Below are 5,274 nucleotides of genomic sequence, written 5' to 3'. Positions count from 1 at the left end.
TGTCTTTAAAATCCTCTCAGCCTTTGGGGTGTCAGGGGGAGCCCTGTATTTTACGAGAGCCTCCCTCAGCCTCTCCAGGAAGGCCCTCAGGGCCTCATCCTGAGTTTGTAAAATAGTGGCTAATTTAGCATAATTTGCGGCTATATCTTGAGTTTCCTGAATTTTAAAAAAAAAATCTGTGTCATTAAGAGTCTGATTTAACAAAAGCATGGTATCTTTCTAGATCAACTCAAAAACATATATAATATTTTGAAAAGCCTTTATATATTTATCCAATTGGAAAATTTACCCAAATCTCCTTTTATCTGCCTTAAACCTTGTAATGTAAAGTTTTTTTGTTTGTTTGTTTTGTTTTTACCCCTCTGTTTTTTGCCTGTAGGACCTTGGGGGTAGGACTGTAACCAAGCAAGATTTTCTTGGTTGTTGTAGGATGAACTAATTTTATTTTACAGTAACTTAGTATTGACCATTGGCCATTGAGGGAGGGGGTGAAAGGGCCAAAGTCAAGGTCTGTTCCCCTGCCTTTTTAAGCAATGCCCACACAAACATGCTTCAGCCATGTGGCTGTCTGTTTTTGGCGCACAGTGGGCTAAGCTTAGTAAAATGGCTCCCACGTACCTTAGTAAAAGCCCTTTATGGGTCGTCCATCCCTCGTATGGCGGAGGCACCCATTCCTCTGCTAAAGGAGAACAGCACGGATGTGGAGGGTTTGGAGGCCGGCACCAAGGGTGTTGCCATCATTTCCCAGCCTTTGGATCAAAGGAGGAGGAATTTTCATCTTAATTCTGTGTATCTTTAAAATCCATTTATTTTAACCTTAGTCCATCCTGACCACATATAAACGTTTTTTTTAAAGATTATCCTTCACAAACCTTCTGCAACTTTTTTTTTACATTTAGATTTTGCCCCAAGCCATTTTTTTCTCCAAATAACCAGTCTCATCTAGGACAAAATCACTTTCTTTTACCTTTAACAAAAATAAATTTCATTCCTTATATCTTTTTTACGTACCTCCTACTTTCCTACCTACAGAGTTGCTGTCCTTATTTCTAACAGTCTTAAGTACACTTAGCAGAATTTTAACTGCTAGTAATCTTAGTCTCTAGTGAAAACTAAGTAGCAATCAATTGTGAACTCTATGTTATATCAGAATTTTTTTAGATGCAAACTTATGAATCTATTAAGCACAAAGCATATTTTTCAACACTTCCAAATATTCTTAGTGTTTCTGCAACAAGTCAAAAGCACAAACCTACATCTAGTAATGAATGTTTTAGCTTCTTATCTCATTAGATAGCCAATGAATTCAATATCCATTTATCATGCAAGCAAAACTTTAATGTTTTAGGTTAGCAAGGACTTTGAAGGCTCTCTTAATAATTATGAAAACTATGAGACAGACAAAATTAACCACCACTTTAAGTCATCCTTTTGTCAACAAATTGGAACAGAGATAACATGAGCTTATTTGACCTTCAGCAAATCTGGGTAGAATACACGTTTGTTTCTGTTTTTTTTTTTTTAATGTCGATAAACACTGTCTATCTCAAACCAACAAACTGAAATTAACATAAGCACTTGAGTCCCCGTAAGACACTTTGTTCCCCATGGTTAATGTTTACCTGGAAAGTCGGTGGAGAAATCTGACTTCGGTGGTCTTTGCTCCTGAACATCTAGGGCCGGAGGAGGAGCTGGTGTTGCCTAGGCCTTGAGGACTCAGCTGTGCAGGTTGCCCCACCAGCTGGTGCAGAAAAGGAGTGGGGGAAGGGAGGGCAAAAGAGGAGAGGTGCCAGCAGAAGGCAGAGAAAGAGAATTCCCAGTTTTAAATCTTGACACCTCAGACAGAGGAGCAGACTGTAGGTTTCTATTAGGCAGTCTCTGTCAGTCCAGAGAAGACGGGATGTTTCCCCAAAGCAAAGGGAGTTTCGGCAGCTGCTTGGGAATATTCCCTAAAGTCTCTGTTCTGAGGTGGAACAACCAGAGACACTAGGCTCTAATTTTTATAGTCACTGACCCAGAAAATGGACAAGAGACACGTCCCCACACAGTCGCACGGTGACTCCCACCTGCCGCTCAGCGTCCAGCGCCTGAGAGCTGCAGCTTCGTCCCTCTTCCCTTGTGGAGTTACTAGGGCAGCTCTGGAGGTGACCGGGCTCCCCTTCTGGCTATTACAGGCAGGCCTACCAAAACGATCCCAGGTTCTTACCAGTCTGATCGGTGCTCCCTGAGCCCGTTCCTAGGCCTCACACACGGGGTCCTCACCCCAGCACATCGGAAGGGCTAATCTCCTGCAGATCAAGGGGTCTGCTGGCGCCAGGTGCGTCACCTCTCCCGGCACCCTGAAGTTTGCATCCCCGGTGGCAAAGGAGGTGGAAACACACTGTCTCCGAATCCCGGACGAGCCCCCAAGTAATGTAGCAGGATTCTCGAACAGAGTCTGACACTGAGGCTTTTCCCTCCAGGAAGCAACTTTACTCCAGCCGGCGTCGCTCAGTTGGGTTTGTACCCAAAGAACTGAGCCCCAAACACCATGTGGTGTGTTTTTTAATATATATTTTACTTCTTTGTCTCCCATATATGGTAACACACAAACATGCCGTCTGATTAAGTGGTTTCATGTTACAAGGTCGTGAGGGATGTTGTCACATACGCTATGTGAGATGTGATGTCACGTCACATACATGAGATTTTTTTTTTCTTTCCTTCGGGAGGGGCCCTGCCACAGGTCCAGGCTCCGAGCTATCAGCACAGAACCCAACGCGGGGCGTGAACTCACAAACTGTGAGACCATGACTTGAGCCGAAGTCAGACAGCCAACCAAGGAAGCCACTCAGGTGCCCCAAGATTTTTTCAGATAAACTGAAATGGATTTTAGCAAAGGTACACTGTAAAAGCAACTCTCTATGGTGTTTTCCAGGCAGAAAACCATGATCACAGGTGGAAGGTCGAAGATGCAGGTGGAAATGAAGAGTAAAAAAAAATGGTAGATGGGGAAGTTGACTGTTTAAAACCACAATTACTGTGCCTATGTCTTTTGCATTATGTACACGTATTTATGTAGAATTAAAATGACGATGATGCTCCCTCAATTGGAAGAAATCTTCAGGGGAGATGGGCAAGAGCCACTGGCCCACTCATCTTGTTCCCTGTGACCCTGCTGTGCGCCCCACAGACCCCTACCTGGTTTGGGGTTCAGAGTGTACCCTGTTTGTGTGGGGCACTGGGTGCTTTAAATATCTCCCTCTCTCCCTGGGCAGCATCAGTCACCAGTGTGTTGCTAGGCTTTCGTTTTTAGCTCCCTCACCCAAACCTATTCTTTTACATTTTTTCCCTGCTAAATAGTACAAGTTCATTGTGGAAGATTTGAAAAATACAGAAGAACACAAAAATTAAGATATAAATCATCTATCATTTCCTTGTTCACTGAGTTGCTGTACAGACTTAACGATCAGGTCCTTTTCTGTGTGTGTGTGTGTGTGTGTGTGTGTGTGTGTGTGTGTGTGTTGTTCTCTTCTCTTTCTTAAGAAAAGGGGGTGTCATGCTGTGCAGAGTAGCGTGCTCATGCATTGCGCACTTTGCCTGTGTCACGAATGCTCTCTTAAAGCAGGATTTGAGTGACTGCAGAGTTTCCGGTCCCTTGGATGGATCGTGGTACATTTAGCCACTCGTTCTGCCCAGCGTTTATGTTGTTTCCATGTTTTTTGTCCTCAGTGTTACCGTAATAAGTGACCATCCTCTTCCATACATGACTGTTTCTCTGGGGTAAATTATCAGAAGTGCTTTTGCTGTTCAGAGACTATGCCTTTCTTTTTCCTTTTTATTTTTTTTAAAGTTTTAACTTTTATTCATTTTTGGGAGACAGTGAGACAGCGTGTGAGTGGGGGAGGGGCAGGGAGAGAGGGAGACACTGAATCCAAAGCAGGTTCCAGGCTCTGAGCTGTCAGCACAGAGCCCAACGCAGGATTCGGACTCATGGACTCCTGAGATCCTGACCTGTGCCGAAGGTGGACGCTCAACCAACTGAGCCTCCGCGGCGCCGAAACCCCAGGCGGAACTGCATACCCACCTGTGTTCATCTTTAATGGCTCTGTTTTGGACCATGCCAAACTTTTCTCTGCACCTAAAAAAATCTGCTTTCATGACAGGCCCTTACTAACAGGCTTCCCTGGAAGATTTCCTGTCAGGATTCTAGTAAGTTCTGGGCGGTGACTTTCAGCCATGATCTGTTGTGGGCAAATGAAAGGTCTCATGACTCCGCCTCCCTGGACTGGTTTAGAATTTGGCTTAGGAGCATATAAACAGAATAATCCAAAGTAACAGGAGCTTGAACAAAATAGAATCAGGCTTCTGTCTCACAGATTTTCATCTCTGATGAGTTCGGACGTGGGCAGGCCAGGCTGGATGGCATCTCCACCCAGTCATCTGGGCCCTGGCTCCTTGCAGCCCCATCATGCCAGGATGTGGTTTCCATCCTCATGACCCATGATGACTTCTCAAGTGCCAACCAATATATCCCCATTCTAGGCAGCGGCAGGAGTTTCTCACGGACTGTTGGCCACGTGGGCCTCTCTAGCACAGATGCAGCAGTTTGTAGCTTGATCTCAGGATGCCATCTTTGCCTTATTCAGTTGGTTATGAGGAAGCCACCAGACACAGGCCACACTCAAGGGGAGAGGACTGCTCAAGGACATGAATATTGGGAGGGGGCCACTGCACCATCTTAAATGTTGGCAGACCACTGCACCTGACAGCCTGGAGCTGGGCCATTGTGGCCTGCTGTGCCTGAGCTGGCACGTGGCCTGGCCCCATGGACTAGGTCCTTATTAACGTCACCAAACTGCGACCTGGAGGCTGGTGGCACGATGCTCTCATGCCCTGTCCCTGTTGCTATGCCCTCAGGGACACTTTCCGTGGTGCCGCTGGGCTTCCCTTTACTTGACAGCCTGGAACAACTGACAGTCTGAGAGGGAAGGGGGAGTTGTGGACTGTGTTTCCACAGTAGGTCGTTGCCCTGCGTGGGCTCTGGAGAGTTCCCACGGCAGGCATCACCCCCCCCCCCGCCCCCAGGTAGTTCTCTGTGGGGTCAACCTCCCTGCCAGGCAGGTGAGACGGCTGCCCTTCGATGCCCCACTGTCCTCTGTGGTCCTCTGCTGGCTCACCGACCTCCGATCCAGGGCACTTCTCCCCAGCCTGTCCCACCCTAAGCAGGAGGTGCCTTACAGCCCTACAGACACCTGTGCGGCAGTTCTCTCCTTGAAGGGGACCCGCTAGGGT

At 46.6% G+C, this 5,274-nt stretch overlaps 1 protein-coding gene and 1 long non-coding RNA gene across 2 annotated transcripts in view; one reads left to right on the top strand and one right to left on the bottom strand.

Moving 5' to 3' along the window:
* Positions 1-5,274, top strand: part of ACOX3 (acyl-CoA oxidase 3, pristanoyl) — a 922,607-nt gene that overhangs the window by 61,566 nt on the left and 855,767 nt on the right. The gene's annotated exons all lie outside the window — the stretch shown is intronic.
* Positions 625-2,108, bottom strand: LOC115299818. Its single transcript, XR_003912351.1, has 3 exons — positions 2,067-2,108; positions 1,623-1,741; positions 625-749 (listed from the first exon to the last, which is right to left on the bottom strand). It is a non-coding gene; the product is annotated as an uncharacterized LOC115299818 (long non-coding RNA).

Source organism: Suricata suricatta, chromosome 1, assembly GCF_006229205.1.
Source record: "Suricata suricatta isolate VVHF042 chromosome 1, meerkat_22Aug2017_6uvM2_HiC, whole genome shotgun sequence".
In the NCBI taxonomy this organism is placed as follows: Eukaryota; Metazoa; Chordata; class Mammalia; order Carnivora; family Herpestidae; genus Suricata; species Suricata suricatta.
Note: the sequence above shows the minus strand (reverse complement) of the source record. Positions and strands in the feature narration are given on the sequence as shown.